At 49.8% G+C, this 22,800-nt stretch overlaps 1 protein-coding gene across 15 annotated transcripts in view; it reads left to right on the forward strand.

Moving 5' to 3' along the window:
* Positions 1-22,800, forward strand: part of LOC143814865 (uncharacterized) — a 126,754-nt gene that overhangs the window by 16,708 nt on the left and 87,246 nt on the right. For 2 of the 15 annotated variants that reach the window (XM_077293481.1, XM_077293490.1), the window contains exon 1: positions 19,850-20,090. The exons of 1 other annotated variant lie outside the window; for it this stretch is intronic. The gene's annotated coding sequence lies outside the window, so the exon portion shown is untranslated. Of the gene's footprint in view, positions 1-19,838; positions 20,091-22,800 lie in introns of those variants that run through there. 12 more of the 15 variants (XM_077293482.1, XM_077293489.1, XM_077293493.1 and 9 more) reach the window with 11 other exon arrangements.

Consider the following 22,800-nt stretch of genomic DNA (forward strand, 5'->3'; position numbering starts at 1 on the left):
ATAACACACACACTAATGTAACGCCCACCTCTGCCCCTATTTAACGCTATTTTTATCCCATCTTCCAAAAACGTGGTGACAGGTTCCCTTTAAGGGCAAACTCGGCCAATGGCAAAAAGGCCACCCAATCATCCTGATCAGCAGACACAAAGCATCTCAAATAAGTTTCCAAAGTCTGGTTAGTTCGCTCGGTTTGGCCATTTGTCTGAGGATTAGTGTTGAGCGATACCTTCCGATATCGGAAAGTATCGGTATCGGAAAGTATCGGCCAATACCGTCAAAGTATCGGATCTCGCCGATTCCGATACCCGATCCCAATGCAAGTCAATGTGACGAAAATAACGGAATTAAAATAAACCCTTTCTTTCCTTGTAGGTTCATTCTATATGAAGGAAAACAACTAAGAATAATGTAGGATGTATTGGGGGACGTGGCGGAGACATTAAAGGCATAGAGGTTTAGCCCAATCAAATAGAATAGCAGAAATTTTATTTTTTTTTAAAGAGGTTCGGAGTTACAAAGATATTGACTATGTTAAGATTTTTTTTATTTTGTCAGATATTGATGTTTCACTACTTCCACGCCCTTCACCCTCTTTTTTACTTCTCCCACACTTTCTTCTTCATCATCATCAGCATCTTTGACATCAACTTCTTCTTCACCTTATTCATCATCTTCTTCATCTTCTACCTATAATTTTTTTTTTTACATTGTTCATATTCTTTTTATTTAACTATTATTCTTCTTCATATTCAACTTCTTCATCATATTCTTATTTGTGACAGGCATTCCCGTAGTTGTTATCTATAAAAGTTTGAAGATTACACCTTCCGTTCTGCCTGTCACAAAAGAGTTACATTTGTCCGCGTTCAGTTTGGCCTGCAGCATCAGGCTTTATCCAGGGGCACCACGAGGAGGAACGGACTCACCCCCATACACTGCTTAGTCTTCTTCTGCTTATAATTTAGATAATATCTTTTGCTCTGATATTTAGTGTTATGCTTAATGTTCTTCTGCTCTTTGTTCTGCAGCCTCTTGTCCTGCTACAGACTGTGCGGCGTCAGCTGATCCCTTATCACATGCCACGGCCATGAAGCCGCACAGTCTGAAGAAGGCGGAAGGAGCTGAGTGACAGCCTGGCGAAGATATGCACTGCTCATGCCCGTCAATCACACCCTCGCAGTCAAAATAAATAAGACACCGAGGGGCGTTGTGTCGGGCAGGGCGGCCGCAGAGGCGCAGCCAGCCAAACAATGATGTCAGAAGAAGGGCTGTGCTACCAAGGGGGTCGTTGCGTGTCATTACAAAGGAAAGTCACACCTCAGGGATGTTTTAATGGTCTCATGGGACACATTGTAGACGTGTTCTGTTCCACGTGTGCAAGGAGAATAAGTTTATGAGCCACCTTGCACACATGCAGCATTACTGCTGTACAAGGTGGCTGTAAAACACACAAACACCTGGGGGAGGGGGGACAGGTTCCCTTCAATTTCAGTTCTTGTGTCTGCGTGGCTTTTGCAGGACACAATGCCGGCTACACAGCAGGGGAACAGCTGGCGGTGCTGAACTTCACTGACACATTGGCGAGGTGTTTGGCTCTGTGCAGCCAGCACTTCTGGGCCCCAACTGGTGGTGTTAGAGCCCAGGGTCAGCAGGAGGAGTAGAGGGAGCGGAGGGTAGGCCGAAGCCTGCACTGGTGGCAGCTTTGTGTCTGCGTGGCTGTTGCAGGACACGATGCCGGCTACACAGCAGGGGAACAGCTGGCGGTGCTGAACCCCACTGACACATTGGCTGGTGTTTTTCTCTGTGCAGCTAGCAGTACCGGGCGCCAACTGGCGGTGTTAGAGCCCAGGGTCAGCAGGAGGAGAGGGAGCAGAGTGTAGGCCGAAGCCTGCACTGGTGGCAGCTTTGTGTCTGCGTGGCTGTTGCAGGACATGATGCCGGCTACACAGCAGGGGAACAGCTGGCGGTGCTGAACCCCACTGACAGAGTGGCGGGTGTTTTGCTCTGTGCAGCCAGCACTTCCGGACAGCAACTAGCGGTGTTGGAGCCCGGGGTCAGCAGGAGGAGGAGAGGGAGCAGAGTGTAGGCCAAAGCCTGCACTGGAGTAAGTTGAAAGGGAACCTTTAACCCCCCCCAGGCGTTTGTAGCTGAAAGAGCCATATTGTACAGCACTAATCCTGGAAAAGGTAAACTTAGCTCTTTTAATTATGGTCCTTGCAAACGCTGAACCTAACACTTATGAAATGTGTCCCCTCACACCGTTAAACCGTCCGGTCGGTGGAACTTTCCTTTGTCATGTGACGCAGCACAGCTGTCATTCTTACCCCCTAGGCGCCGTGCGCCGCCTCCTCAGCGTTGTTTGAATCTGTCCCGGAGCCTGCGCTGTTAGGATAGCCCTTGGCCATGCACACATTTTGCGCTGCCCGTCTTCTGACATCATTTGGTGTCAGGCTGGCTACGTTACATATGTAACGTGGAATTCCACCTGGTAGGTAGGTCACATATGATGCGATGTTCCGGCAGGCGGTGTCGGCGCTGCAGAGCCGCAATGCGTGATTTTGCCGTGCTGGAACGCCGCAAGTGAGCACACTCTAGGCAGACCTTGTGCAGCAGTGCATCAAGATCCGGATAGTCCCTCAAAAAACTCTGCACGACCAAATTGAGCACATGTGCCAGACATGGGATGTGAGTGAGGTTGCCGAGGCCCAGAGCTGCCACCAGATTTCGGCCATTATCACACACTACCATGCCTGGCTGGAGATTCGCTGCCACAAACCACACATCGCTCTCCTGCTTGATGGCATTCCAGAGCTCCTGCGCTGTGTGGCTTCGATTCCCCAAAGAAATTAATTTCAAGACGGCCTGTTGACGTTTGGCCACGGCTGTGCTCATGTCGGTCGTAACAGGTAAACTTTCACGGGTCCATGTGGAGGTGGACTGTGACGGCTCCTGCAGCAATGATTCTGAGGAACTGGTGTAAGAGGAGGAGTCAATGCGTACAGACTGGATTCCTGCAATCCTTGGAGTGGGCAGGACACGTCCTGCGCCACTCGCACGATCTGTACCCGGCTCAACAACATTAACCCAATGGGCTGTGAGGGAAAGGTATCGCCCCTGTCCATGTTGACTGGTCCACGCATCGGTGGTGAGGTGGACCTTGCTACTGACGGCGTTCAGTAGCGCGTGTTTTATGTGTCCCTCCACATGCTTGTGCAGGGCAGGGACAGCTTGCCTGCTGAAGTAAAAGCAGCTGGGCACATTGTACTGTGGGACTGCCAATGACATCAAGTCACGGAAGCTGTCAGTCTCCACCAGCCTGAATGACAGCATTTCCAGTGACAGAAGTTTGGCAATGCCTGCAGTCAGAGCCTGTGCTCGTGGGTGGTTTGACGAGAAAGGCCGCCTTTTCTCCCATGCCTGTACTACCGATGGCTGTAGACTGGGCTGGGAGTGTGAGGATGCCTGGGAACGTGGTGCTGCGGGTGGAATTACAGTGGGTCTCTGGACAACAGGGCCAGAGGTTCTTCCAAGGCGATCCTGGGAGGAAGCCGAACCAGCTGCGTGTGAGCTGGAGGAAGAGGCAACACGAGCTGAAGAGGTGGTAGCTGCCGCTGTTGGTTGGCCTAGCTCTTCAGTGTGTTTTTCTAACAACGCCGCGTGCCTGGTCCGCACATGTTTCCACATGTTGGAGGTATTGAGGCTGCTGACATTTCGACCTCTTTTGACTTTGTGATGACACACCTTGCATTTGACATAGCAAATGTCATCTGCAACTGTGTCAAAAAAGGCCCAGGCACTGCAAGTCTTGGGAGCGCCCTTTTTGGCTTTTGAAAGAGACATGCTCCTAATGAGTGCCAAAGTGGAGGCTGCAGGATCCGCAGTCTTCCCCCTCCCTCTCCCTCTTTGGCCCGTTCGCGGAATCTCTTCCTCAGAGCTGCTCCCACCACCTTCCTGTCCCTCACGCCAAGATGGGTCAAGGACCTCATCATCTACACTACCCTCTGCCACCAACTGCTCCTCCTGGGTAGTCTGAGCAGCAGAGCACGCACCAGAAAGTGGCACCTGAGTGTCATCAGCGGATGCGTCCTGCGATGTGGTGACTGGAGGCACTGGCCCACCCGCCTCTTCAGACTCAGAGAGAAAAAGCTGTTGGGCATCACTGCACCCTGCCTCTTCTTCCATTTCTCCAATGCTGCTTGGCTGGCCCCCTGTTTCCAAGCCAAGAGATTCAGAGAACAGAAGTAGAGACGGCTCCTGTCCTGGGCTCTCTGTCTGCCTGGGCAATTTGGCAGGTGGTGAAGAGACAGATGGGTGCTCTCCAGTGCTCTGTGTCTGAGAGGATGTGGCACTAATTGAAGTCGATGCATTAGCTGCCATCCATCCGACAACGGCTTCAATTTGGTCTTCACGCAGCAGCGGTGTACGGCGCTCTCCGACAAAGCTGCGCATGAACGACTGTTCCCTGCTGAAAGTGGGTGCTGCGGAGTCACCGGTGCCCGCAGCAGGCACAGAATCCCCACGTCCTCTCCCTGCTCCGCGCCCACGCCCACGTGCCTTACTCCCTGCCTTCTTCATCTTGGTTGACTGATAAAGATAAGCAGAAAAGTACTAACGGCTTTGTGTGCTTATTCCTGAACAGCTCCTAACAGGTATAAGAAACACTAATTTTCTAAAGTGTGGACTAGACTTTAATAAGTGCTAATGTGGCCTACACAAATGTAAAGTGGTGTGTTTGGTGAACTTTATTATTTATTTATTTTTTTGGGGCTGAACTGACAACAGAGAGAGCTGCAGTCACACGGAGACTGTGCAGACAGCCGTAAACGGCGCTGCAAGGCCCAAACAACCTCCTCTACTTTATCCTATGTAGTGTTTTTCCACAAGTTAGCTGGATACGGGTGGAAAGACACTAATAGGAATTTTTTTAAAAAAGTGCAGCAGCCTGCACTACTTAAAACAAAAGGAAAATGATGGTATGACGCAGTGAAGAACCCTGAGCTGGATACAACCAGGCTATGGCTGCTCACAGACTACAGGGCGAGCTGCAGTCACACGAAGACCGTGCAGACAGCCGTAAACGGCGCTGCAAGGCCCAAAAAACCTCCTCTACTTTATCCTATGTAGTGTTTTTCCACAAGTTAGCTGGATACGGGTGGAAAGTCACTAATAGGAATTATTAGAAAAAATGAGCAGCAGACTACACTACTTAAAACAAAAGGAAAATTGATTGGCCGGTATGACGCAGTGAAGAACCCTGAGCTGGAGACAACCAGGCTATGGCTGCTCACAGACTACAGGGCGAGCTGCAGTCACACGGAGACCATGCAGACAGCCGTAAACGGCGCTGCAAGGCCCAAAAACACTCCTCTACTTTATCCTATGTAGTGTTTTTCCACAAGTTAGCTGGATACGGGTGGAAAGTCACTAATAGGAATTATTAGAATAAATGAGCAGCAGACTACACTACTTGGAAAAAAAAATAAAAAAATAGAACAGTATGAGGCAATGAACCACCCTCCCTGAACTGAATACAACCAGCTATGGCCTATGGCTGCACACAGACTAGAGAGTGGGCTGCACTCACACACACACACACACACACACACACACACACCTTGCAGATCGCTGTGAAAACAGTGCTGCAAGGCAAAAGCAAGGTGAATAGTAGGTGAACACAGCGGTTGCTAAATTAGCCTTGGAAAAGAACAATGAAGCAAATCGCTATCTCTAAACTGGCCCTCAGTCAGCAAACAGCGTCCTGTCACTAACTGAATTCACAGCAGAGTGAGCGCAAAATGGCGCCAGCGACTTTTAAAATGCAGCATGACATCATTTCAGCAGCCAATCACAGCCTTGCCAGTAGTTTCATGCCCTCCATGCTGAACAGGATGTGCCCATGTAGCGCCCCCACCGCCGCAGGGCCGAGGGGTACCCGGTACCGGGCCTACGAGTCTCTGCTTCTGGGGGTTGTCACGGCGGCTAGGCCCCGGTCCGTGACCCTGCCGTGGGGCGCACAGTCAATGCTAGGTGTGGATGTTGGTGGTGCAGTTGTGGGGTGCAGGTCGCGGTAAATAACGAGGACACCAGGTTGCAGTCTCTTTACCTCTTTACTGGAGATCTCTGAGTCCTCAGTCCAGAATACGGTTCACCAGGCTGCGCAAGTCCGGCCGGTCCAATGGCACCTCCAGAGTTCACTTCACAGGTGGAAATCGGTGCCTTCCTTCTTAGCGCTATGTGTTGTAGTCCTTCCCTGCTGTGCTTACGGAAAGTACCCCACAACCGTTGTGTCTGTTTCTTAAGTTCCCTCACAACTCGATTAAATGATGTTCTTCTAATCTTCCGTCCCTTCCTGATGTTACAGTTAGAACGGCACCCGTTTGTCGGATAGGCCTGGAGTTCTTCCGGGACCCTAGAGACGCCCCTCTCCCGCAATTGCCTCCCAAGACTTCATAGGTGATATGTGTTAGACAGCCCGCCTTAAACTGACTGTCCTGCCGCTGTTTAGAGTATTGCTTGAAGCTGGTTATTGTAATACTCCCTCGGCGTTCCGGCCACCGGTAGTGCGCCTCAGTAGGATGTTGCTCCGGTCTTACAGCACGACCCCTACTGGTATTCTCCTATTGCTTGATCTCGTTTCTCACTCAGCACAATCTATCTCGCTTCTAGTCCTTTCTTGGGTCCCGCCGCTTCCCGGAGCTGGCGCGGACCCGTTACGTTCTTTTCAATGCCAAGCCTCTGTCAGGATCCCACCCCTGACAGAGACCCTACTGTCTCTTCCTCCACAACACCCTCTGCCACTAGGTGTTGCTTCGTCCAATCCAGTCAGCTTTCTGATCTAACTTCCTGCCTGACCCCCAGTTTACCCACTATGGTGGGGAGTGGCCTAATGAATAGCACCCTTAGCTCCCCCCGGAGGCCCAGCTGTGAAATGTATTGGTGTCTGTGATACCTGATCAGATGAACTCCTTCAGTGCCATCGGACGCACCGTAGCTCCCCATAGTGGCGGAGCCACAGTACTGCAACGACCAGGACTCTGGGGCGCTGCACTCCCCCCTGGTTAAACACAGTACTCCGGGACTGGGAAGAAAACAACAATACAAGTTAGCAAAAAGACATACAGTTTTGTTGAGTGCAATAACAATAAGCATATTTGAACAGAGCTTCCCTTTATGGGAGGTGAGGACACTTGAACGTTACAAACATGGTTAACATTATAAATTACAGGTTATAAATAACTCCTGTTACCCAACCGGGTATTCTACTAAGTGCAAAATTGTTGAACAATAATTTAACTTTGCCTTTAAGGACATACACTCTTTATCCACTAAAGACCTTCCTTTAATCACATTATAAGGTATTTCAACTTTTTCATTCTCCTTCTTTAAATCTGCAGGACCGCCTGTCCTTTCGGCACCAGACCTACTGCCTCTCCTTTCAGTTACAGGACCGCCCCGTTCAGCCAGGGCCTACTGCCTTTTCAACTACTATACACAGTATAGAACATAACATTTCTTTCAGTTTAAGAGCAATGAGTCATCTCTACATGACTCCTATCAGGACTCAGGGTTTACCTTCTATCCTAACTTTCTATCAGCATTATCTAAACATTGTCTATCGAACATTAAGCCTTCTCATTATCTTTCTTCCTTTCTTGCATGCTGGACACCACATCTATTTCTACGGGCCCACTGCATCCTTCTTCTATCTTTCACCTTTTTCTTCTCAGAGCACATTATCAATATTTCTTCACATTTAACCAGTTAAACACATATAACTTTTCTCATATAAACATTATCATCATTTCCTTTGGTCAAGACATTATTGCTACTCATCTTAAGCAATATTACTATCGAAGCGTGACAAATGAACATCCCCTTTAAGAGAGGACCAAGTCTCTGTGAGGTAGCGTATCTTCGCAAAGAGTCCTCCTTTAAGTAAAACCAGTAGGGAGCGCCTTTAATAAGGTGCAAACTATATACAAAAAGTTCGGATCATGCACTGTTCATGATTTCAGCAGTTCTGTAAACGTTGTGCAAAAACTTGAAAGACAAACAAGAAAACAAAACAATAGGGATCCCAGGTCCATAGAAGGATCCCCTTTAGAGTTAACCCTTTACGGGTATAGCAACAAAGTAGTGGAACAGTAACTATTTACAGATTCAGGGTATCGAGGTTTATTCTTCTAAGTCTGGGGGCGGTTGCCGCGAGTACCGGCCTCCCCCCGCCACCACATAGAGGGCGTCCGCACCCTGGATAGGGGTCTGGGTACTCACGGTTCTCCTTGGAGTGATGGCCCGCAGGCATTTAGCGCACAGGGAAATCGGGGCAATAGCCGCCGGCCTGGAGGGATCATCGGAGGATGGTACGGTCACTTCCGGCTTGTATTTACGTACATGCAGGGCATACCACCCCTTATCCCCCCAGTGGCGGGTGTACCGAACCCAGTCTCCTGGGTAAAGATCCCGGCCTGGGTGTCCTTCAATGAGGTGCGCCTCTACATCCCGCCGGTTTACAAACACTTCCAAGGCAAGACCGGGCTCCTTAATGAAGCCCCAACCTCCCTGCAGTCGGAAGGTATTGATCACGCCATAGCGCTGCGGCCCCCAGTTCTCCTCCGCAACTTGCCTGACTTGGGCTTTATTCTGAAGGTCCTTCTCTCGTTCAGCCTGACGCCGGAGCTCCTTCTTGCGGGCCCACTCTTCCTCTTGCTGGCGCAGCTGTTGGCGGTACTCCCTCTGGCGGATGACTTCGATACTCTCCCCCTCCTCTTGGGCATCCCCTGGAAACCCCATCAGATTGGTAGTGGCCGCGCGGGTCCATTTGAAGGTTACCCATTCTCCCTGGAGCTGCGTGGGTTGTCTAATGGGCCGTAGGGGGCGATCGGTCGTCTGCAGGGTCTCCCAGGGCCTCTCGCACTCAATGCGGCTACACACTCGCCCAGGTGGTCGTGGTGGGGGTGAGTCCACGTCCACCAGCAGGGGCTCTTCAACCGCCTCGCCGGGATCGGCGCGGTTACCTGCCTCCGATGCAGCTCCGGTGTCGGCCTTCTCCGTTGTCGGTTGCGGGACCGCTACCTGGTGCGGCTCCTCGCCAGGGGTGGTTGCTCGCTGGCACAGGCTCCGGAACTGTCGACACAGCTCCTCCACTTCTGCCCCGAGGATTTCCTGATTAGCGCAGCCTGGTAAGGATTCCGCTGGCTCCCATTGGTAGAACCTGGCAGAGGTCTTCTCTCCCTCCCCGGGGTGACTTCCGCGCTCCATGCTGCCAATCGGATTCTGCCTCGTGGTCTCCAGAAGTTCCTGCCCCTCCCCGTCCGGAGGGCGGCCTTTCTCTCCTCCACCATCCCACACTAGGAGGCGGGCCCTCCTCCTTGATGGGCATATTCTCTGGACATAGTAATATCGGTGAGGGGCGGGCTCCATTTTCGCGCCACTCTTCCAAGCTACGCCCACGAGGACACGCCCCATGCTCCCTGCGCGCCACATAGTGTTATAATGGCGGCGGTTTTGGCGGGGAATGTCGGAACACAGTCTTTGCAACATAATACAGTCCAAACACAATAAATCACAGTTCCAAGGCACACATGACCTGATTCTTCAGGCTTTAGTAGATCCTGTTCGTGACGCCAAATTGTAGCGCCCCCACCGCCGCAGGGCCGAGGGGTACCCGGTACCGGGCCTACGAGTCTCTGCTTCTGGGGGTTGTCACGGCGGCTAGGCCTCGGTCCGTGACCCTGCCGTGGGGCGCACAGGCAATGCTAGGTGTGGATGTTGGTGGTGCAGTTGTGGGGTGCAGGTCGCGGTAAATAACGAGGACACCAGGTTGCAGTCTCTTTACCTCTTTACTGGAGATCTCTGAGTCCTCAGTCCAGAATACGGTTCACCAGGCTGCGCAAGTCCGGCCGGTCCAATGGCACCTCCAGAGTTCTCCTCACAGGTGGAAATCTGTGCCTTCCTTCTTAGCGCTATGTGTTGTAGTCCTTCCCTGCTGTGCTTACGGAAAGTACCCCACAACCGTTGTGTCTGTTTCTTAAGTTCCCTCACAACTCGATTAAATGATGTTCTTCTAATCTTCCGTCCCTTCCTGATGTTACAGTTAGAACGGCACCCGTTTGTCGGATAGGCCTGGAGTTCTTCCGGGACCCTAGAGACGCCCCTCTCCTGCAATTGCCTCCCAAGACTTCATAGGTGATATGTGTTAGACAGCCCGCCTTAAACTGACTGTCCTGCCGCTGTTTAGAGTATTGCTTGAAGCTGGTTATTGTAATACTCCCTCGGCGTTCCGGCCACCGGTAGTGCGCCTCAGTAGGATGTTGCTCCGGTCTTACAGCACGACCCCTACTGGTATTCTCCTATTGCTTGATCTCGTTTCTCACTCAGCACAATCTATCTCGCTTCTAGTCCTTTCTTGGGTCCCGCCGCTTCCCGGAGCTGGCGCGGACCCGTTATGTTCTTTTCAATGCCAAGCCTCTGTCAGGATCCCACCCCTGACAGAGACCCTACTGTCTCTTCCTCCACAACACCCTCTGCCACTAGGTGTTGCTTCGTCCAATCCAGTCAGCTTTCTGATCTAACTTCCTGCCTGACCCCCAGTTTACCCACTATGGTGGGGAGTGGCCTAATGAATAGCACCCTTAGCTCCCCCCGGAGGCCCAGCTGTGAAATGTATTGGTGTCTGTGATACCTGATCAGATGAACTCCTTCAGTGCCATTGGACGCACCGTAGCTCCCCATAGTGGCGGAGCTACAGTACTGCAACGACCAGGACTCTGGGGCGCTGCACTCACACTTGGAATCATTCTCATTGGCTGAATTCGTGCAAATTTGTGCAGTTTGAATCCTGGGAACTTCCGATTCCCGTATCCGATACGCGGCAAGTATCGGATCTCGGTATCGGAATTCCGATACCGCTAAGTATCGGCCGATACCGATACTTGCGGTATCGGAATGCTCAACACTACTGAGGATGAAATGCGGAAGAAAAAGACAAATCAATGCCCAGCCTAGCACAAAAGGCCCGCCAAAACCTAGAAACAAACTGGGAACCTCTATCGGACACAATATTCTCCGGAATGCCATGCAAACGAACCACATGCTGAAAAAACAACGGAACCAAATCAGAAGAGGAAGGCAATTTAGGCAAAGGTACCAAATGAACCATCTTAGAAAACCGGTCACAAACCACCCAGATAACCGACATCCTCTGGGAAACCGGAAGATCTGAAATAAAATCCATAGAAATATGCGTCCAAGGCCTCTCAGGGACCGGCAAAGGCAAAAGCAACCCACTAGCGCGGGAGCAGCAAGGCTTGGCCCGCGCACAAGTCCCACAGGACTGCACAAAAGAACGCACATCCCGTGACAAAGAAGGCCACCAAAAGGACCTACCAACCAAATCTCTGGTACCAAAAATCCCAGGATAGCCAGCCAACACAGACCAATGAACCTCAGAAATCACTTTACTAGTCCATCTGTCAGGAACAAACAGTTTCCCCACTGGACAGCGGTCAGGTTTATCAGCCTGAAACTCCTGAAGAACCCGTCGTAAATCAGGGGAGATGGCAGAAAGAATCACCCCTTCCTTCAGAATGCCGACCGGCTCAAGGACCCCAGGGGAATCAGGCAAAAAGCTCCTAGAGAGGGCATCAGCCTTAACATTCTTAGAATCCGGAAGATACGAGACCACAAAATTAAAACGGGAGAAAAACAGGGACCATCGGGCCTGTCTAGGATTCAGCCGTTTGGCAGACTCGAGGTAAATCAGATTCTTATGATCGGTCAAGACCACAATACGGTGCTTGGCCCCCTCAAGCCAATGTCGCCACTCCTCAAATGCCCACTTCATAGTCAACAACTCACGATTGCCGACATCATAATTGCGTTCCGCAGGCGAAAACTTTCGAGAAAAGAAGGCACACGGTTTCATCAAGGAACCATCAGAATTCCTCTGAGACAAAACGGCCACTGCCCCAATCTCAGAAGCGTCAACCTCAACCTGAAAAGGAAGAGAAACATCCGGCTGACGCAACACAGGGGCAGAAGTAAATCTGCGTTTAAGCTCCTGAAAGGCAGCAACAGCCGCAGAGGACCAATTCGTCACATCAGCGCCTTTCTTCGTCAAATCGGTCAGGGGTTTAACCACACTGGAGAAGTTGGCAATGAAACGGCGATAAAAATTAGCAAAGCCCAAAAATTTCTGAAGGCTCTTCACGGATGTGGGCTGGATCCAATCATGAATGGCCTGAACCTTAGCCGGATCCATTTCTATAGATGAGGGAGAAAAAATGAAGCCCAAAAAAGAAACCTTCTGTACTCCAAAGAGGCACTTAGACCCCTTCACAAACAAGGCATTATCACGAAGGATCTGAAATACCATCCTGACTTGTTTCACATGAGACTCCCAATCATCTGAAAAAATCAAAATATCATCCAAATATACAATCATGAATTTATCAAGATAATTCCGAAATATATCATGCATGAAGGACTGAAACACAGATGGAGCATTAGAGAGTCCGAATGGCATCACCAGGTATTCAAAATGGCCTTCGGGCGTATTAAAGGGAACCTATCACCCCGTTTTTTAAAGATTAGATAAAAATAGTGTGAAATAGGGGCAGAGCTGGGCTTTACATTAGTGCCTTTTTGTTGCCTTTATATTTGGCACCAAACTTACGCTCGCAGTTCGGGCTGAGAAAAATTTACCGGCATCCAGATAAACACTATGCCCATATGATCACTTCCGGGGCACCAAGGCTAAAGTTACGACCTGCGCATGCGCAGTGATGTAAATTATGCTATGCCCACAGTTGGGCAAAGCATAATGCGCAGGCGCCGGAGGCAAATTCACTGCGCAACTGCTAAGAAAAAGCGCGATCTGTGCCATTCACAGATCGCGTTTACGAAAGACACGCCGAGAAGCAGGGGGGAGGAACCGCTATTTAACCACGCCCATCCGACCTGACCAACTTGAGTGACAGGACAAAACGGCCACTTCACAAAGGTATTTCGGCAGCCTAACGGGGGAATAAAGGCAACAAAAAGGCACTAATGTAAAGCCCAGCTCTGCCCCTATTTCACACTATTTTTATCTAATCTTTAAAAAACGGGGTGATAGGTTCCCTTTAAACGCAGTTTTCCATTCGTCACCCTGCTTAATACGAACAAGATTATATGCCCCTCGAAGGTCAATCTTAGTAAACCAACTAGCCCCCTTAATCCTAGCAAACAAATCAGAAAGCAAAGGCAAAGGGTATTGGAATTTGACCGTGATCTTATTCAAGAGGCGATAATCAATACAGGGTCTCAAAGAGCCATCCTTCTTGGCAACAAAAAAAACCCTGCTCCCAATGGTGAAGAAGATGGCCGAATATGCCCCTTCTCCAAAGACTCGTTAACATAACTCCGCATGGCGGCATGTTCTGGCACAGACATGTTGAAAAGTCGGCCCTTAGGGAACTTACAGCCTGGAATCAAGTCAATAGCACAATCACAGTCCCTATGCGGTGGAAGGGAACTGGATTTGGGCTCATCGAATACATCCTGGAAATCTGACAAAAACTCAGGAATTTCAGAAGAGGGAGAGGAGGAAATTGACATCAAAGGAATGTCACCATGAACCCCCTGACAACCCCAACTAGTCACAGACATAGATTTCCAATACAACACCGGATTATGCACCTGTAACCATGGGAAACCCAGCACAATAGCATCATGCAAATTATGCAAAACCAGAAAACGACAATCTTCCTGGTGAGCTGGCGCCATGCACATGGTCAGCTGTGTCCAAAACTGAGGTTTATTTTTAGCCAACGGTGTAGCATCAATGCCCCTCAAAGGAATAGGACTCTGTAAAGGCTGCAAGGGAAAACCACAATGTCTGGCAAATTCTAAGTCCATTAAGTTTAGAGCGGCGCCTGAATCCACAAATGCCATGACAGAAAATGACGATAATGAGCAGATCAGGGTCACAGATAACAGAAATTTAGGTTGTACAGTACTGATGGTAACGGAACTAGCGATTCTCTTGATACGCTTAGGGCAATCAGAAATAACAGGAGCAGAATCGCCGCAGTAAAAACACAACCTATTCTGACGTCTGAACCCTTGTCGTTCAGCTCTAGACACAATCCTATCACACTGCATAGGCTCAGGGCTCCGCTCGGAAGACAACGCCATAGTGTGCACAACTCTGCGCTCGCGCAAGCGCCGATCAATCTGAATGGCCAGAGACATAGAATCACTCAGACCAGCAGGCGTGGGGAACCCCACCATAACATCTTTAACGGATTCAGAAAGACCCTTTCTGAAAATTGCCGCCAAGGCATCCTCATTCCATTTAGTCGGCACAGACCATTTTCTAAATTTCTGGCAATACGATTCTGCCGCTTCTTGACCCTGACACAGGGCCAACAAGGTCTTCTCAGCATGATCCACTGAATTAGGTTCATCATACAATAACCCAAGCGCCTGGAAAAAGGTGTCTACATTAAGCAAAGCCAGATTCCCAGGTTCCAGGGCAAATGCCCAATCCTGGGGGTCACCACGCAGCAGAGATATAACAATTTTAACCTGCTGGATGGGATCACCAGAGGAACGGGGTTTCAGAGCAAAAAACAGTTTACAGTTATTTTTAAAGCTCAAAAATTTGGACCTGTCCCCAAAAAACAAATCAGGAGTTGGAATTCTAGGCTCTAAAACCGGAGTCTGAACGATATAATCGGAAATACCCTGTACTCTAGCAGCAAGTTGATCCACACGAGAAGCCAATCCCTGAACATCCATGCCAGCGCCAAACTCCTGAGCCACCCAGAGGTAAAGAGGGAAAAAAAACACAACAGACTACAGAAAAAAAAATGGCTCAGCACTTTCCTTCCCTTCTTCTGAGATGCGATTAACTCATTGTTGGCCAGTTGTACTGTTATGATCTGGTGGCCTAGGAGCAGCATGAGACGTACTCTGGAGAAGGTGGTACCTGTACTGACCGCAGACCCTGAACTTAACACCGCAACTAGAAGTAGCCGTGGAATGTACCTAACACTCCCTAGACATCTCGACACGGCCGGAGGACTAAATACCCCTAGAGATAGAAAAGGGAAAACTATCTTGCCTCAGAGAAAATCCCCAAAGGATAGACAGCCCCCCACAAATATTGACTGTGAGAGGAGAGGGAAATAACATACGCAGACTGAAATCAGGATTTAGCAAAGGAGGCCGCTTCTAGCTAAATAGAAAGGATAGGACAGAGTACTATGCGGTCAGTATTAAAACACTAAAAATATCCACCACAGAAAATACAAAATCTCCACATCTAACTAAAGATATGGAGGGTATATCTGCATCTCCAGAGATACCAGCTTGGCTGAACAAATCCTTATACAGACCAAGCTGGACAAGACAAAACATGAAAAAGAACTGAACAATAAGGCCCACAGCATGTGGACTGCAAAAAACAAGGCCAGAACTTATCTTTGTTGAAATGAACAGCAAAGCAGGAGAGACGAGGCAGAGATGTGAATCCTCCAGGAACAATGGACAACTGGCACTGACTAAAGGGTCAAGCAAGACTAAATAGCCCAGTCAGAATTGCAATAAGTGGACACACCTGATGAATGCTGCGATCCAAAGACAGCAACACTACCACTTATAACCACCGGAGGGAGCCCAAGAGCAGAATTCACAACATTAGCCTCTCTCTTCCCACTCCCGTGTAGTGGTGGGATATGGGGTAATAAGGGCTTAATGTCACCTTTGTATTGTAAGGTGACATTAAGCCGGGTTAATAATGGAGAGGCGTCAATAAGACGCCTATCCATTATTAATCCTATAGTAGTGAAACAGTTAAAAAAATAAAGACACAGCCAGAAAAAAAGTATTTTAATATTCTTAATTTCACCATACTTACCATACTCGATCGCCTGCAAAAAATTAAAAATAATAAACCAACCGTATACTTCCTGTCCGATGCAGTCCAATTAATAACGAGTGTCCCACGATGATCTCCCCTATAGAACAGTGACATCAGGTGATGTCAAAACTCTATAGGCCTCCAGTGACACACTGACAGGAGACAATGGCTCCTGCAGTGCATCCCTGAATAGGTTACTGTAGTTCAGGCTCTCACTTTATGGCAAAGCTGCGTGGGAATTTTCCCACACAGCAGTGCCGCAAGTGAGAGTAGGAACTATTTCTCACAGTGGCGGAGGGATACAGTATGGAAGGATACCTTCCGTCATTGTATCCCGGGGCCCCTGGAGAGCGGTGTGATGTGGCAGCTCTCCAAGGGAGATCGTCGTGGGACACTCGTATTAATTGGAATTCTGCAGATCAGGGAGTATATTGTTTATTATTTTAATATTTTTTACAGGTGTGCAATGGCTTCGGGGATCAAGGTGATGGTGAGTATGTACTCTATGTTGTATGTACTGTATGTTGTATGTTCTGTATGTTGTATGTACAGTATGTTGTCTGTTCTGTATGTTGTATGTTCTGTATGTTGTATGTACAGTATGTATGTACTGTATGTTCTGTATGTATGTACTGTATGTTGTATGTTCTGTATGTTGTATGTACTGTATGTTGTATGTTCTGTATGTTGTATGTACTGTATGTTGTATGTTCAGTATGTTGTATGTACAGTATGTATGTACTGTATGCTCTGTATGTATGTACTGTATGTTGTATGTACTGTATGTTGTATGTTCTATATGTTGTATGTACTGTATGTTGTATGTACTGTATGTTGTATGTTCTGTATGTTGTATGTACTGTATGTTGTATGTTCTGTATGTTGTATGTTCTGTATCTTGTATGTACTGTATGTTCTGTGTGTTGTATGTACAGTATGTACGTGCTGTATATTGTATGTTCTGTATATGTGTGTATTTGTTTTTTTTTTTTAAACTTTAACACAGGAGCCCGATGAAGGGACTATGCTGTCCCATCATCCAGCTACCTGTCACTGTAGCAGGTATAGCCGGATGGGACTAGTAGTCCCATCGGACGATGCCTGCCTACATACAGACCTGCACAGACACACACAGCCCCGCACACACAGCCCCGCGATCCCCGCAAACCCCCTCGATCGCCGCAGACCCCCGCACAGCCACGCGATCGCCGCAGACCCCCTCGATCGCCGCAGACCCCCATACAGCCACGCGATCGCCGCAGACCCCCGCAATCGCCGCACAGCCCCGCGATCCCCGCATAGCCCCGCGATTGCCGCACAGCCCCGCGATCGCCGCACAGCCCCGCGATCCCCACAGCCCCATGATTGTCGCACAGCCCCGCGATCCCCCGCGATCGCTGCAGACCCCGGCACAGCCCCGCGATCCCCGCACAGCCCCGCGATCGCCGCACAGCCCCGCGAATGCCTTTGACCCCCGCGATTGCCGCAGACCCCCGCACAGCCCTGCGATCCCCACAGACACATACAGCCCTGCAGACACACAAAAACACTCGCACACAGACACACACATCTTCCCCGCACAGTCTCCGCCCACACTCTTTCCCTTCCTGAGCTGCAGCGTTTCTCGCACCCAATTCTGCAGCAAAACCGCAGATCCTATGGTTTTGCTGCAGATTTGACAGAATCAATGCAAGTCAACGGGTGCAGAAACGCTGTAGATCTGCAAAAAGAATTGACATGGTCCTTTTTCGAATCTGCTGCATTTTTAGTGCAGATTTTTCCGCACCATTAGCACAGCATTTTTTTTCCCCATTGATTTACATTGTACTGTAAATCACTTGTGGATCTGCAGCGTTTCCGCGCGGAAAAAAACGCTGCGGATCTGCAGGAAATCCACAAAGTGTGCACATAGCCTAAGAGTATGTGCACACGTTGCAGATTTTGCTGTGGATCTGCAGCGGTTTTCCCTGAGTTTACAGTATCAGGTAAACCTATGGAAAACAAAATCTGCAGTGCCCATACTGCGGAATAAACCGCGCGGAAACGAAGCTTTGTTTAGTCTGCAGCGTGTCAATTCTTTGTGCGGAGTCCGCAGCCGTTTACACCTGCTTCATAATAGGAATCCACAGGTGTAACCGCAGGTGGAATCTGCACAAAAACCGCGGTAAATCCGCATTGCGGATTACCTACGGATTTACCAAAATCAGTCCGGAAAAATCCGCAGGACATTCCGCAACGTGTGCACGTAGCCTAATAGATCTTTATTTAGTTTTCAAAACGCAATAAAAATCCACATGAAAAACGTATTAAATCCGCATCTGCGTTTTCTGGCAAGAATCTGCACAGAAAATTCCACAGGCAAATCTGTAAGGTGTGCGCATGCAGTCCCGGCAGGCAGACTCCAGGGCAGAGCAGGGGCGGAGAGCAGGGGCGGAGAGCAGGGGCGGAGGGCAGGGGCGGAGAGCAGGAGGAGAAAGCAGGGGCGGAGAGCCGGGGCGGAGGGCAGGGGGAGAAAGCAGGGGCGGAGAGCCGGGGCGGAGAGCAGGAGGAGAAAGCAGGAGGAGAAAGCAGGGGCGGAGAGCAGGAGGAGAAAGCAGGGGCGGAGAGCCGGGGCGGAGGGCAGGGGGAGAAAGCAGGGGCGGAGAGCCGGGGCGGAGAGCAGGAGGAGAAAGCAGGAGGAGAAAGCAGGGGCGGAGAGCAGGAGGAGAAAGCAGGGCCGGAGAGCAGGGGCGGAGAGCAGGAGGAGAAAGCAGGGGTGGAGAGCAGGGGCGGAGGGCAGGGGGAGAAAGCAGGGGCGGAGGGCACGGGGAGAAAGCAGGGGCGGAGAGCCGGGGCGGAGGGCAGGGGGAGAAAGCAGGGGCGGAGAGCAGGGGCGGAGAGCAGGGGCGAAGAGCAGGGGCGGAGAACAGGAGGAGAAAGCAGGGGCGGAGAGCAGGGGCGGAGGGCAGGGGGAGAAAGAAGGGGCGGAGAGCAGGGGCGGAGGGCAGGGGGAGAAAGCAGGGGCGGAGAGCAGGGGCGAAGAGCAGGGGCGGAGAGCAGGAGGAGAAAGCAGGGGCAGAGAGCAGGGGCGGAGGGCAGGGGGAGAAAGCAGGGGCGGAGAGCAGGGGCGGAGGGCACGGGGAGAAAGCAGGGGCGGAGAGCCGGGGCGGAGGGCAGGGGGAGAAAGCAGGGGCGGAGAGCAGGGGCGAAGAGCAGGGGCGGAGAGCAGGGGCGGAGAGCAGGAGGAGAAAGCAGGGGCGGAGAGCAGGGGCGGAGGGCAGGGGGAGAAAGCAGGGGCGGAGAGCAGGAGGAGAAAGCAGGGGCGGAGAGCAGGGGGAGAAAGCAGGGGCGGAGAGCAGGGGCGGAGAGCAGGAGGAGAAAGCAGGGGCGGAGAGCAGGGGCGGAGAGCAGGGGCGAAGAGTAGGGGCGGAGAGCAGGGGCGGAGAACAGGAGGAGAAAGCAGGGGCGGAGAGCAGGGGCGGAGGGCAGGGGGAGAAAGAAGGGGCGGAGAGCAGGGGCGGAGGGCAGGGGGAGAAAGCAGGGGCGGAGAGCAGGGGCGAAGAGCAGGGGCGGAGAGCAGGGGCGGAGAGCAGGGGGAGAAAGCAGGGGCGGAGGGCACGGGGAGAAAGCAGGGGCGGAGAGCCGGGGCGGAGGGCAGGGGCGGAGAGCAGGGGCGAAGAGCAGGGGCGGAGAGCAGGGGCGGAGAGCAGGAGGAGAAAGCAGGGGCGGAGAGCAGGGGCGGAGGGCAGGGGGAGAAAGCAGGGGCGGAGAGCAGGAGGAGAAAGCAGGGGCGGAGAGCAGGGGCGGAGGGCAGGGGGAGAAAGCAGGGGCGGAGAGCAGGGGCGGAGAGCAGGAGGAGAAAGCAGTCACGTGAGAACCCACCCCACGTGACCCTGACGTGACACTTCCCGCTGACATTAGTATTCCGGCGTCTAACCTAAAGAGAGCGCGCGGCTGGTGGGGCAGCAGCCAATCACAGCTCGTGTCAGGTCCTGTTCGCCCAGCTTTGTTTTCTATGTACCTATTGGCCGCAGTAGTTTGCATCACTGTGGGCGGGGTTAGCGGATGATTCCCGGTTTCCGGCTGGAGCCACAGACTATTGGTATCAGAGCTGCCGCATCTGCGGGGAGTGAGTGACGGACGGGGAGACCGGAACCGGCGGCGGTGGTGAGGAATAACGGGACCGTATGTGCACATAGAGGTGACATTTATGCTGTATACGCACTGTATACGCCCTCACACCTGTATACTGTATATACACTCACATATTTATATGTACACTTATATACTATACACACTGTATATACTGTACACACACACACTTATATTGTATACACTCACACCTATATACGGTATATACACTCACATATTTATATATACACACACGTATATACTGTATACACACTTATATATTGTATACACACTCACATATGTATACACGTATATACTGTATACACACACTTATATACTATACACACTGTATATATTGTATACACACACTATTGTATACACACACTTATATATTTTATACACACTGTATATACTGTATACACACACTTATATACTGTATACACACATTTATACTGTATATACACTCACCCCTATATACTGTATATACACATATTTATATACACACGTATATACCGTATACCCACACTTATATACCGTATACACACACGTATATACCGTATACACACACGTATATACCGTATACACACACGTATATACCGTATACACACACGTATATACCGTATACACACACGTATATACAGTATACACACACGTATATACCGTATACACACACGTATATACCGTATACACACACGTATATACCGTATACACACACGTATATACCGTATACACACACGTATATACCGTATACACACACGTATATACCGTATACACACACGTATATACCGTATACACACACGTATATACCGTATACACACACGTATATACCGTATACACACACGTATATACCGTATACACACACGTATATACCGTATACACACACGTATATACCGTATACACACACGTATATACCGTATACACACACGTATATACCGTATACACACACGTATATACTGTATATATACATACATGTATATACTGTATACACACATATACTGTACACACGTATATACTGTATATATACACATACACGTGTATACACTGTGTACGCTCACGCTCACATACTGTGTACGCTCACTTACTCTGTGTACGCTCACGCTCACATACACTGTGTACGCTCACGCACACTGTGTACGCTCACGCACACTGTGTACGCTCACGCACACTGTGTACGCTCACGCACACTGTGTACGCTCACGCACACTGTGTACGCTCACGCACACTGTGTACGCTCACGCACACTGTGCTGTGTACACACATACTGTATATACACACGTTCCATACTGTATATACACACACACACTGTATACACACACGTATATATACTGTATACACACACACACTGTATACACACGTATATATACTGTATACACTCACACACACTGTATATACACATACACACACACACGTGTATACACTGTGTACGCTCACGCTCACATACTCTGTGTACGCTCACATACACTGTGTACGCTCACGCTCACATACTCTGTGTACGCTCACATACACTGTGTACGTTCACGCTCACTTACTCTGTGTACGCTCACGCTCACGCACACTGTGTACGCTCACGCACACTGTGTACGCTCACGCACACTGTGTACGCTCACGCACACTGTGTACGCTCACGCACACTGTGTACGCTCACGCACACTGTACGCTCACGCACACTGTACGCTCACGCACACTGTGTACGCTCACGCACACTGTACGCTCACGCACACTGTGTACGCTCACGCACACTGTGCTGTGTACACACATACTGTATATACACACGTTCCATACTGTATATACACACACACACACTGTATACACACACGTATATATACTGTATACACACACGTATATATACTGTATACACTCACACACACTGTATATACACATACACACACACACACGTGTATACACTGTGTACGCTCACGCTCACATACTCTATACGCTCACATACACTGTACGCTCACGCTCACATACACTGTGTACGCTCACTTACTCTGTGTACGCTCACGCTCACGCACACTGTGTACGCTCACGCACACTGTGTACGCTCACGCACACTGTGTACGCTCACTGTGTACACACATACTGTATATACACACGTTCCATACTGTATATACTCACACACACACACACGTATATATACTGTATACACACACACACTGTATACACACATATATGCACACACTTATATACTGTGTATATAGACACATGAATGCGAGGCAATGAAGCTGCAGCAGGCTCAGGAGTCCGCGATCAGCGCTGCTGCGAGCGCTCAGTCAGATGCAGACATTTTTTTTTTATCCAGCTCCTGATACGTTACAGATAAAATTCAAGATTTATTCTTATTCATTTAAAAAGGAAATATCCAAAAAAACATTTGCCAGAGGATATTTGGAGAAAAGGGCCCCCCCCTTTTCTCCAAATATCCTCTGGCAAATGTTTTGAAGGGTGAAACATGGGAGGAAACAGGACATATATTCACCACACGCGTTTCGCACAGGATGTGTTCTTACACTTGGTGTGAATGAACAAGAAACCATGGGAGGAACCTTATATATCCATCAGGTTGATTAGAAAGCAGGTGTGTAGCATTCAGGGGAGAGACCTACTAAAATAGCCAAATAAATTTACCTAATAATAAAAACAAGAATGTAATGTAACTAATAATGTAACAACATTTCTTTTCGAAGGTTTAGACCTCGAGGAACTCGTGTATCTAAAGCAAAAACCCAATATGCTTCTCTACTGTGTAATATCTCATTGCTGTTGCTGCAGCGCACTTTTTA

Source organism: Ranitomeya variabilis, chromosome 3 (genome assembly GCF_051348905.1).
Source record: "Ranitomeya variabilis isolate aRanVar5 chromosome 3, aRanVar5.hap1, whole genome shotgun sequence".
NCBI classification, from domain to species: Eukaryota; Metazoa; Chordata; class Amphibia; order Anura; family Dendrobatidae; genus Ranitomeya; species Ranitomeya variabilis.